The sequence below is a fragment of the Euprymna scolopes genome, chromosome 32, assembly GCF_053919585.1.
Source record: "Euprymna scolopes isolate OS-2025 chromosome 32, ASM5391958v1, whole genome shotgun sequence".
Lineage (NCBI taxonomy): Eukaryota > Metazoa > Mollusca > Cephalopoda > Sepiida > Sepiolidae > Euprymna > Euprymna scolopes.
In genome coordinates this window covers 7,442,976-7,455,269 of record NC_136513.1, presented here as the reverse complement: position 1 = coordinate 7,455,269, position 12,294 = coordinate 7,442,976, and the positions used below count along the sequence as shown (strand labels likewise).

The 12,294-nt window shown below is 32.6% G+C and overlaps 1 protein-coding gene and 1 pseudogene across 1 annotated transcript in view; both read left to right on the top strand.

The window, feature by feature from the left end:
* LOC145256200 (transmembrane protein 196-like) overlaps window positions 1-12,294 on the top strand; it is a 168,304-nt gene that overhangs the window by 58,729 nt on the left and 97,281 nt on the right. The gene's annotated exons all lie outside the window — the stretch shown is intronic.
* On the top strand, window positions 5,845-6,067 carry LOC145256611 (U2 spliceosomal RNA; annotated as a pseudogene).

The following is a 12,294-nucleotide window of genomic DNA, read 5'->3' as shown; positions in this document are numbered from 1 at the left end:
TAAACATTTATTATTAAAAACATTTACTATAAACTATTTTGTTTATAAAAACATTTACGATTATAAAACATAAACAAATATTTTGTTTTTGTTTTTAACGTGAGGGAATATTTTTTCTTCTTTATATTTAGTCGTATTAAAAGAATCCCCTAGTCTGTAAAAACACTTTTTTTTAATATACAAAGGTTAATTAAACCGTGGGAACTATTTGTCGTGCGTGTTTGTCATGCCTAAATATCGCACAAATAGAGATTCATCAGGAGCAGTTGTTGTGCATTTGTCGTATCTTAATTTGTCATACATCTATTAATTCATATATTTCTGTATTCTTTCAATGTGACCAAACTAATTAAGTCTCCTGTTCGATTTATCTTTTTACATCATATTTAGCTTAACTTCCGTTTGATATGGTGCTATATATTGGATGTTTTTTTTTAATAAAATTACTCCTAAACTAATATATCTTTGACCAGGTCTTTATCTATCCTTCCCTTTTTCAAGATCATACTAATCACTTCCTCACATATTTTCGTTGATCTTTTCATGCAGACGGGTGTTGCTATCTCAACTGTTTGAATCTGTTCCATTCTTTCGTCACCATATTCGGTTTAATGTTTGTTTACATGCTGCCAGGTGTTAGACGATTTCTAAAGTCTTCCGAGCTAACTTATTTCTGACTAGATTTTTCCATGTCCTAGCTTAGCAAAAATGATAGAACAACCTGCCGTGAAAATTCTAATGTGGATAAGTTGAGAGCGTGTATTTTTTGTTGTTGTTGCATGCCGTGATTAGTAGGTTCAAACCCCGCATGTAAATTTCTTAATTTGTTTTTTCATTAACTGCAACAAATTTTATAAGACTTGAGAATTTACGTATTTTTAGCAGTGCAAAAGTAAATTATGTTTCTGTTTTTGAACAGCAACTGATCCTGAAGGAATTGTAAAACAGTCTACACACATATTTAGTGAAAATATGATTCAGAGGTTTCTTATATGTCGGTTTAACAAAACATTGGCCCCAACAACCAAGCACAAGTAGTTTTCGCGGCAACAAAAGATAAGGAAGTTTTCGACACTATTGACTAATTGTAGAACTATACAGAAACAACCACATAAATTCTTACAATGAATAGATAGTCGCATGTTTATCCTGTGGTTTCTTTCGCATACGGTCCAAGAAATCATGGCCCCAGAAACCTTGCCAAAAGTTTTGATCCAGAAGAATGCTAAGGGGATACATCAAAGAAATTGGATTGTTGTTGGCACATTGCATCCACTGTATGGGGGCTACGCTGATCAGTAAGGTGTCAATATAACCGAAATTTACTACAATAATTTTAGGATTAAAAAAAAAAGAAAAGATTGGAATTACCAAAGATCCATGCCAAAATAAGCATGAAAAGGCATCAAAGCAACCCCCGAGCAAGGCCGGGTAAAACTGCTAGTATACTAATAAGATGATGGCAAGCGAATTTCACAGAAAGCATAAGTTTCCATCAGATTAAGAGTTGATGACCGCGTACGGAGCGAAGCAAAGATCTGAGTGAAGTTTGCTTGTCATAAAAATATTTGCTCAAGAGCACTATGCTCAGAGTTATTATTGAAAAATACTTCATGCGTACGGACAAGCTTGTAGTATATATATATATATATATATATATATATATATATATATATATATATATATATATATATATACACGTGTCTTTGTATATGCTTCCATATACACACGCATATTATATTGGCACGTATTTACCTAATGCAAATATTATCCATATAAAGCTTTCAATTAAAACTTGTAAAATAATACACACGCACACACACACACACACACACACACACACACACACACACACACACACACACACACACACACATATATATGTATATATACTTGTGAAAATGAGTTATGTATATATATGTATTCATGGCAAATGTATACAAGCGTGTAATATTCACGCGTATTTAACTAATGGAAATATGATCTATTTAAAACTTGGTTAAATCGTAATAGAAGTAACTAAAATTCGAAAGTTCAAGGTTTTATGGATTTATATGTGAATCTGTGTAACTTGATCCGTTTTTTTTTCCGGTGCATTCTCGGCGAAAGGTTTCGTTCGACACATACTGTCAGACTTTGCTTGCTGATTGGCTGAAATCAAGAGAAATTTAAAAAGAAAATCCAAACAAAAAAACAAACAAAACAAAAGAACAGACGTTCAAACAAAGAATTGATTGACATTGACACTTACACAAGTTCCTGGACCGGACATTTTCTACGTCTTTCTTGCTGGGTTTGTCGAAAGTTTGGCACGTAAGGCTTTGAGAAAAAAATATTTTTATATATAATAATAATAGTACTGGCGGGATCTGTGAAAGTTCCACAAACAATATTACATCTTTATTAGTTGAAAAATGGAAGAATGAAAGCAATATTAATAAAAAATAAACCCTAGTTATATTCTTACGTAGGTAAATAAACCAAATTCATATCAAAAGACACTCGTAAAAAGTGGGTTTGTTTTCTTTCAATTTTCATTAAAAGAATGCACACAAAACATCAAAATAAAGGAAAAAAGATTTAAACCAAGTATTATTTTCTTTTCCCCCTTATAATTTGCTTTTGTTTTTTATGTATTTTTATGCGCTCATCTTACCATCACAAAGTCTTCTATCTATCTATCTATCTATCTATCTATCTATCTATCTATCTATAGATATAGATAGATAGATATAGATAGGTATATATATATATATAGATAGATAGATGTAGATGTGTTTGTAATATAGTGAATTTTACTGGTTACATATAATTCAGTAAATTTCATATACCAATGAATTTATAAGCCAAAAGGAGATGACTTAAAATATAAGCTTCAAAATTATCATATTTCATAATTGAGCATTCATATACTGTATTAACAAAACCAAAACTTCAAAAAAGGAATTGGTAGCAATAAAAAGTGTATTTCATTATAAGTTACAATTGTTTCAAGATTAGTTGGACAATTTCAAGCATTATGGCGTTTGAAAATCATCTTATAACAGGTTTTTAAATAATGATATGAAAAGTAGATGATATATTAATATTTATATAAGCTCTTGACAAGGATGCGTCTAGGATAAATGTTTTCGCATGCTTCTTTTCCTTTAAGGGAAATTTCTTTAAATAATGTTCTATTGTTAAAGTGTTTTTTATCCAAGAAGTCTGAAGAAAGACTGGTTATGTGAAAATTTTCAAACGCCATAATGCTTGAAATTGTCCAACCGGTCTTGAAACAATTGTAACTTACAATGAAATACACTTTTTATTGTTATCAATTCCTTTTTTGAAATCTTGGTTTTGTTAATACAGTATATATATATATATATATATATATATATATATATATATATATATATATATATATATATATATATATATATATATATACAGTCCTGGTCAAAATCATAAGACCACTTAAGAAAGTAAGCGTTTACGCATATTATCGAATTTTTAATCAAACAAATGGTTGAAACCATTGCCAAAAGGGAAAATATGATGGAAAAAAATGAAATCTGCTTCATTCGAACCCTTAACCCTAATCTAATAATTATTGTGTAAAAAACAAAAATTTTCACCTTGTCAAAATGATAAGACCACACAAAAGGCAATTATAAATTACTAAAAAGGGTCTCAGTATTTAGTATAGCCTCCATTATTACGAATTACTTCAAAAATTCTCTTCGGCATGCTTGCGACCAATTTTTTTATCAGTTGCGAAGGAATTTTATCCCATGTACTGAAAACTGAATCAGAAAATTCCTTTATCGAATCATACTAGGTTCCATCCTTGAACACTTCTTTTGCAATCCATCCCCAAAGATTTTCAATGGGATTGAGGTCCGGAGAATATGCTGGATGATCTTACAATTCTATATTATTTGAAGAAAAGTTTTCTCATGCTTGTCGAGAAGTGCGTATCGCAGCGTTGTCTTGCCGGAAAATTCAATTTCTTCCACACATACGTGGACCTTCAATCCTGATAGAAGCATTTTCAAGCATTAAAATGTACTTCAATGATTTTGCTGGCCTTTCGCTATTTGCAACTTTAGGGTCCCAGCTGACGAGAAAGCACCCCAGATTATTAAAGACTCCCCTCCACTATGCCAAGTTGAAAAAGTCTCTTTGGGCAAATTTTTATCATGCTGTTGAATTTTATCTGGACCATCTAGATTAAACTTTTTCTCATCGGAGAAAATTACATTTTCCCACTTCTCTTCATCCCAAGTCTGGTATCTGGCGGCATATTTAAGTCGGTTAGTTTTGTGCTGTTCAAGAAGACATGGTTGGTTTCTGTAGTCGCTTTAAATGATTAAAACCCTACATTTTCAGATGCCTTCTGATGGTTTTAGGACTACATTTTGCTGCTGTTTGGCTTTTCAATCGACTTGAGCTCATACTGGATTTTTTTTTTAAACTTCTTCTGATATGGTGATCCAGTGATGGGGTTACTTTTTTTTTTTGGTCGACCGGGACTCTTTTTGTACCCATATTGATGTGGATTTCTTTAAAAAATTGTGATGACCATTTTGCTACGATTCACTTCGTTTGCAATGTATCTATGGGAGAGTCCACCCCTATTAAGCTCAAAGATCCTTCCTCTCTCAAACTTTGATAAAGGTTTCCCTTTTGCCATTTATAATTTAGTAAAACTTTTTTAGCCACTAACAAGTTGCTTTTAGTAACATAGAAAGCTTTTCGCATTCATTTTTTCAAAACTAGCCGATTTTATTAAAGTGGTCTTATCATTTTGACCAGGTGAAAATTTTTGTTTTTTAAAAAATAATTATTAGATCAGGGTTAAGGTTTCGAATGAAGCAGATTTCATTTTTTCCATCATATTTTCCCTTTTGCCAATAGTTTCAACCATTTGTTTGATTAAAAATTCGATAATATGCGTAAATGCTTACTTTCTTAAGTGGTCTTATGATTTTGACCAGGACTGTATATATACATGATGCGTGTGATATAGCGAAACAGTACTGTATGTGGAATACTATATATATATATATATATATATATATATATATATATATGTGTGTGTGTGTGTGTGTGTGTGTGTGTGTGTGGATGACTGTATATATGGATTGGATAAATAGCAAACTAAGCATTATGGGAATATATAAAAAATACGCAGTAACATCGTTTTCATGCAAAAAGCCCGACAAATCCTCACGAGGATAAAACTCGAAAAATTCTCTGTAGCTTAATTACCACATGTATTCTCAAAACTTAGAAATAACAGGCGTTTAAAAAACTAATAATTATGCATAACATTTTATTGAAAATGAGATAAATTAATCATCAATCTATTCTAAAAGTTTTCCATTCTATAAATGCCAAGTGTGGAATATGGTATATTTCATGTGATATCAATTTTTGGTGATGCTAGTATGAATACATTTATGAAAGTTTGCACCCACTCTCTACAGCAGGTCTCTGTCTATTTCTGCCATTAAAATCTCTTCCACGTGGCTATTTCTGATAAACACGTTCCTTAACATGTTCTTACAGGAAAAAAACCACATTTAGACCTCGGGAGACTGAGGAGGTGATAGATTTTCAGTAAATCTGGAAATAAGCCGTTCGCCAAAAATTTGTCGGAGAATGTCCATTCAATTCCTGGCAGTATGCGCTGTCGCTCCATCCTGCTGAAACCACACATATCGGATAGGAATTCGATTTGTCTTAACTCAAGAAAAAAGAAATTATTGATTATATGGATGTAACATTCTGAGTTAACAGTAACACAATTTCCAACATTATCTTCAAAATATAACGTCTAATCAGTTTAGTTTCTACTTTAACTCTTGGCCTTTTGGTCAAGATCAAAGTGTAGTATCTGTTCTTCAGATGCTGCACTTCATTTTCTTGTTCTCTTTCGGTGGAGGAGAAATCCTTCACGACTGAGACAATTTTTATTTTTGTACCTTTTCTCCACGTTAAAAAACGACCTTGGTGTCTAACTCTGTCCCGTGGGGAGGCATAGTAAATAGGTACTATAGCACACCATATTGTTACTTTTTGGCTATGCAGTGGCTATTCGCGTAGTATTTTAGGATTTTCTCAATCCCAATAGTGACAGTTTTGTTGATTAGCTGTTTCACCCAGAACTTCATTACTCATTAAAAAATCAGATTGTAATTGGTTTCAATAATCTCTTTCATCTGAGGTGCAAAGTAAAATCGTTTCTCATTGTTCGTTTGCTGAAGCTTTTGTGTGATGGTTAATGTGCATGGATGGAGATGGAGCTCTTCATGTAAAATACTCCTTGCAGAGCGAATACAAATTCCAAGTACGGTAGAATGTTTCCGAGTAGATCGCTTGAGACTCCTGAGAATAGCTTCTTGAATGCGTTCCACATTATGTGGAGTTCTTACTGTTTTTGGCCCTTTTTTTCTGCAGTGCCACTTCTGCACGAAGAAAATGAACCCAGTTTGGAAGTGTGACTCTTTTGGAAACTACCTGATGTTGAGTTAACTTTAAATACCGACGAAATTCCCCCTGGACAATAATGACTGACTCGTTACTTTTCATGTGGTTTTCGTATGAAAACACCTTATGTTGAATTCTCCACGTATCTGAAACAAACAAAATAATTTGTTATTAAATTATAAAATTTCACATCTTTGCAAAAAATCATACCTATTTTATATATTTTTAACTGAACGCCTGCGGAACTCTCTTCCTTTTCCTGTTTTCCATCTGACTACAATTTGGTTGTCTTCAAGTCCGATGAACCGTCTCCTTAGGTAATCCAATTAACCAAACTTCCACTGCTAACGATTACTATATTATCTCATTGACTACTGTACACTCAGTAACCCGTATCCTCGAATGGCTTCCGGACTTTGATAATTGGCGAACCATATATATATATATATATATATATATATATATATATATATATATATATACAAGACATAAGACAGAGTAACAACAATTACAAAATCACTTGCTGTTTCTGTTCACCCATATATATATATATATATATATATATATATATATATATATATATATATATATATATATATATATGATACATACAGACACTAGTATTTCATCCTTTCGGGAATTATCAGTGCAAGGAGTCACGATTAACACCAATCGATAGATTCGAACCCGGTGACAGAAGTCATCTCTAGCTTCATTAGCAAGGACCTAATCCATTCGGCTACCGTTAACCGAATAGAATCAATTCCGTAAAAGGAAGCATCATATTTATCATAGTCAGTCAGCCATCTTGACTTTATAATTCAGAGTCCAAATAATATATTGAACATTGCTAAGAATTCAAGTCGAATTATTTAATATTTAATGGAGTGTAATAAGAAACTAGTTTTTAAGTACTGAATAGCTATTATAAGGCACGATGAGCTTGGCCAGTACAAGATGGATGACCATTTATGACTTCCAGGTGCTGTATGTGCTCTCCGCTTATCTCGGCATTGCTTCCAGTCGTCATAGACTTCTCCTTGCTACTGGACTCAAGCAGTGCTAATTCAGGAGATGTGTGGTTGGGGATCGCAAAACACTTGCCACACAATTACACGCGCAACTGCCCCTACAGGAGGTATCATTTGTCTGAACGGAGACATCGAAAGTATGCATACATTAATAATGAATGCGCCTTATATTGGTATGTTGCTGCAGTTTCATGGTTCGTTCGCTCTTCTATAGCATCTTGGTAAATTTTTGAACGATCTCATACCTTTCTCATTCAATAGCAAAATAATATAATTACACACGCATAACACTATACGCATACACACTATACACATACACACAATATACACATGCACACAATATACACATACACACACACTCTATACACACACAATATACACATACACACAATATACACATACACACAATATACACATACACAATATACACATACACACAATATACACATGCACACAATATACACATACACAGTATACACATATACACAATATACACATACATGCTGTTACTTTAAATTAAAAAATAATCATGTTGTAGCTTTTTAATTAAAAAAAATCGCAAATAACATCACAAAAACCCAAACATTCAAAAAAGGAAACTATAAATAAACCAGTTATTTATGTTGGGGTGTGCGTTCCTTGATATAAGCGCTGATTAAGTTTGAATTAAATAAAATACTTATTAGATACGTTTGAAGCCAAAATCAACCCATTATTACGAAAAATTAAGATATTTATTTTTGTTTTAAATTTATGAATATATTTTGAAGTTACACTTCGTTCTCAGTATTTCTTTTCTTTTATTTTTTGCCATGTTATTGTTGGAGCAGAGAATCAGTAAGTAGAAGTCCGTTTGTTGTTTATCACGGTAGTAATTTTAAATGTTTTTGGCTTCAAACGTATCTAATACGTATTTTATTTTATTCAGTCATTTATTTAGCTTTCTCATCAAATTTTATCAAAGTCTGACACAAACTGTTCACTTCTTACCTAACGTTTAGCCTGTCCAGTACCAGATAAATTAATATTTGGGAATACTAGGTGCTGTATGTATTTGGGTATACATATATATATATATAATACCTGAATGCCCTTATCTTGAAAAGTTCCAGCTAATCCTAGGACAATGTATTGCATCAGTTACCTCCCCTTTGATATTCGCGAGGGTCAAAATACAGGGAGTAAATGTAGAAGGAAACTGATAAACAAAAACTGATAGGAAGAGCCGTTAGCCCTGTGATGGATTCATAAACAAAGCATCCACTTTTCATTTGTCATAAGCTAGAACGGAAGTAGTAAGGATTAGAAAACTGTCATGAGAATGTTCATGTCAATACGCAATTTGATCTAACCACAAATAGTGAAACATAAAAAAAGGAAAGAATAAAAATAAATAGTGGATTAATGAGAATGTATTGCCTCTAAGGTGAGTGAATAAATGTTTGAGTAAACCCTTATCTAGTGCTAAAGATGCAACTTCTAATATATATATATATATATATATATATATATATATATATATATATATACTAGCTTTCCCGACTCGGCATTGCCCGGGAGTATTTTAAAAATAATTCTTGTCTTGCTTTGACTGTAAAAATGAGTTAATACAATTATTATTAATGTTGTGTCTTTTTGAGCTCTTATAAAATGTCAAAAATTACTTCGCATAACTCTAACCCTAACTCTCGAATGTGTTATATTTAACTCTTAAAAATATGATTTTCAGAACAGGCGTATTAAGGTTTACATGCATGCATGTAGCGGCCCTGTTGTTTTAATATCGTCAGCGACCACGGCTCTCCAAATTGTAGTGCCATGGTATTTTCGGGAAGACAAGTAAAGACGGTAGTTTCCCGTTGCTTTCCGACTTTCTTCGAGAGTGAATCTCTCCCTGCGAGTTAAATGCGCCACAAGATACAAACTTGGAAATTTCTACGACTTGGCGCGGTACATACAGCGCATAGCCTTTCCAAATGGTCACCCATCTGATACTGGCCATACTCATTATTGCCTATCTTCGGTGATCTGGCGAGAACCGGTGTGTCAACTTGATTATGCCGAAATAAAAAAAAAGCAAAAAAAAAAAAAAAACAAAAAAAAAAACGATTGCACCAGAGAGAGTAAAATATAATACCATTATTTGAGCATTAAGAAAAAACAAATTTGTCTAAAATAGTACAGCAAATTGAATTCAGCATTCAAATAGAGTAATAGTATAGTTTCGGCTTCAGACAGTCATATATAAAACTTCCATTATTAACAGAAGCAATCATATAGTTTCGTCTTCATACAAACATTTACCAATTCTCCATTAGTAATAAATGTTTGTCCCAGAGAGTCTGTCTGCATTTAAGTAATATCAACGATAAAAGACTGTTCTTTCTGTTTAGAATTGTCAACACGATGTTGTGCTTGCTGTACCGATCGTTTAGCATTAGATAAAATAATTCCACGGTTCTTGTGAAAATAACAGAAGCTTTCAATATGTAGACGCTTATTGTTTCTTAGCATTGGTATACGTGAGTCAATAAGGAGAACACGACTGTCATGTTTGGCAAAGTCGAGAATAAAAGAGTGAAAAGATAAGTTCGCAACAGAATGAAAGAAAAAAAAAAGATCATAAAAAGATAAACAACATAAAAAAAACGATTGTTTAAGATAGAAAAATATTTTGACATTGGAATAAACAAGTTTTCTTTTTGCGCGGTCTTGCATAAGACTTAACTTAAAAATATAGCCAGAAGTTTCTGAATATAAAAATGCACTAATAATGTATCACAGTCAATTATAAACACATTTTATTATAACTGAAAGTGGAACTATCACGTGTAAAAACAGCTAGGTTATTAGTATTACAATATAACTCCGGGATACGGCGGCCGCAGGATACGTTTTTTTCCAGGTTATGATGTGGAATACAATGTTTTTCTCGGTTCCTGGTTACGATATTTGCCCTGCCTTACGGTGTTAATTGTAATGTTATTTGATTATATACATGTGTATCATATACTGTACTGTATTTTGCTACTAATTTTTAATGCCGTATTCCAGGTTTCTACTGTAGTTGGATCCTTCGGATTATATTTCTCATCGTGAGCGTTATTCTCACGTTTCGGCCGATGTTACCTCCGACCTTATTCATGTGTATCTTGTTGAACTAAGCACTTTCTGTCGAACTTGGGAATCGGAATTTCGAACGAAATCCGTTATTTAATCCACGGTGATAACATGTTCTCGTTCCACCAGCCATAGCAGAGTAGAAATTCTTACTACCCGTGGCGTAGTGGATAAAAGTACTTGGTAATTCAGTTGTAAGTTACACTCACCTGGTTTAAGGTTCATCTTCTGTATGGGCGATATTCAAAATGCTATAACAAATTACTTAAGACTTCTACTCAATCATGGCTGATGAAACATGCCGAGCTCGACAGATAGATGCCCAAGTTTGAAAAGATACTCCTGAAGAAAGTTAGAGATTACATCAACCGATACATTATGAAAATAACACTCAAGATGAAAACAGTATTCTGAAGAATTCAAATAATACAAATAGTCAATCCCCATCTCTAAAATTCAGAAACGTAAAGACAAGCTTGCTACTTATGGTGTAGGAAGATGAATAACTAGTCAACTATATTTCCTTTACGTTAAAGTATATATAAAAACGTTGTATAAAAATGGATCTATAAAATCTGCTGACCTAACGGAGTCTAATAAGCCAATGAAACATCAAAATACTTTGATATTCTGCTTTTTATTTATTGATCGTCATTTAAAAAAAAAGTCCCTTCACTTTAATTAATTGCATCCGTATTATTATATTATAGGGTTATAAAGCACAGTTTAAAAACATCAATTGAATTAATTTGTATTTAGAATAAAGATATTGAATCTTTCAATATTAATACAAAGATAGAAGTCATCATGGCTACATTAACACTGAACAGATAATATCATATCTCCGAAGGAGGAGATAATGCCTTGGAGTATTGTCTTTTGACAATAGAACGCATTGTACAATACAGTTCACGCTTCCCATACTTTTATTGTCACCGAAATCGGTGAAATCGTCCATTTTTCAATCAAATTGATTGATTGCCTGTTCTAGCCGAGGACTGAGGCAGTGAACCGGTAGTAAGTTTCACAGGTCTCCTTTTATTTACTTTGTCCAGAATACACTGTAGTTTACAATACACTATAGTTAACCTACTATTGATTTCATAAAATTATTTTATATATTTGCTTGAATTAAAGTTAAAAATACAAAAGTCAAGTATCATAGTTCAATTGTACTCAACACCAAAACAATCATTTCGAACGCGCCCCTGCCTTATCAAAGAATTTACTGTTGGTTTTATTAGGGCTTGTGTCTGTGCGGTGATAAAACTTCTCCAATGCAGTTGTAATGTTAGGCTGTATAAGGTTGTTAACTTTGATCCCAGTCGAACTGTTCCTTGTTTAATCAGATTTTTCGATTATGGATTTTCGATACTTATTGAAGGGATTCCTATATAAAGCCTTTCTAAGTACACTCCCAGACGCATAAAATATATTTGTGTAAAATTTCGAAATAAAGAAAAAAAATTGGCCCAGACGTTTCGGAGAACAAATGAACTCACAGACACATTCACAGACACGACTTTTATATATGTGTATATGTGTAGAGATTACCATAAATATATTACAGTAACTCTTAAAATTGTCAGCCATTTAACGAGTTCATTTTCTTCCAGAGTATATTCTAAGTCTTCGTCGCATCTTATATATATATATATATATATAT